This window comes from Bison bison, unplaced genomic scaffold (assembly GCF_000754665.1).
Source record: "Bison bison bison isolate TAMUID 2011002044 unplaced genomic scaffold, Bison_UMD1.0 scf7180017864332, whole genome shotgun sequence".
Lineage (NCBI taxonomy): Eukaryota > Metazoa > Chordata > Mammalia > Artiodactyla > Bovidae > Bison > Bison bison.
Genome location: NW_011494904.1, coordinates 965,797 through 966,289, shown reverse-complemented (window position 1 = coordinate 966,289; position 493 = coordinate 965,797).

Genomic DNA, 493 nt, shown 5'->3' with positions numbered 1-493 from the left:
ACTAAGTTAATCAAAAGATGTTTCTCTTATACTGACAGATCTCTATTTTTCAACTCAACACAAGAGCTGGCCATTTTTTGAAGAAAGATCTTTAACATCAAAGTGAGGACAGTTAATATTAAAGCAAATCCAGGCTCTAGAACACTTCTGTTTTTCTTGCTGGTTTTGAATCATCTTCAAATCCTCCAAAACAACAGACTTGAGACAAGACCCTGGGGCTTTGTAGAAACGAGGACATTTTCTCTTCGTTTTCTGTCTATGCAGGCGATGCAGGCAGAGCCCACAGGGTCTCTAGGGGGGTCACAAATAGCCTTTCCCTTAGAGACACATACAGTGTTTCCTGTTTTTTGTTGTTGTTGTTGTTTTTTAATAGTCCTAGGTCATGCAACCTGCTCCAAAAAGCAAACATCTGGATTCTGATGGTAAAAAGAATGTCACCACCTCACCAAAACAAAGAACTAGAGAGTGTTATCAATATTCCACTGTTTAAAAA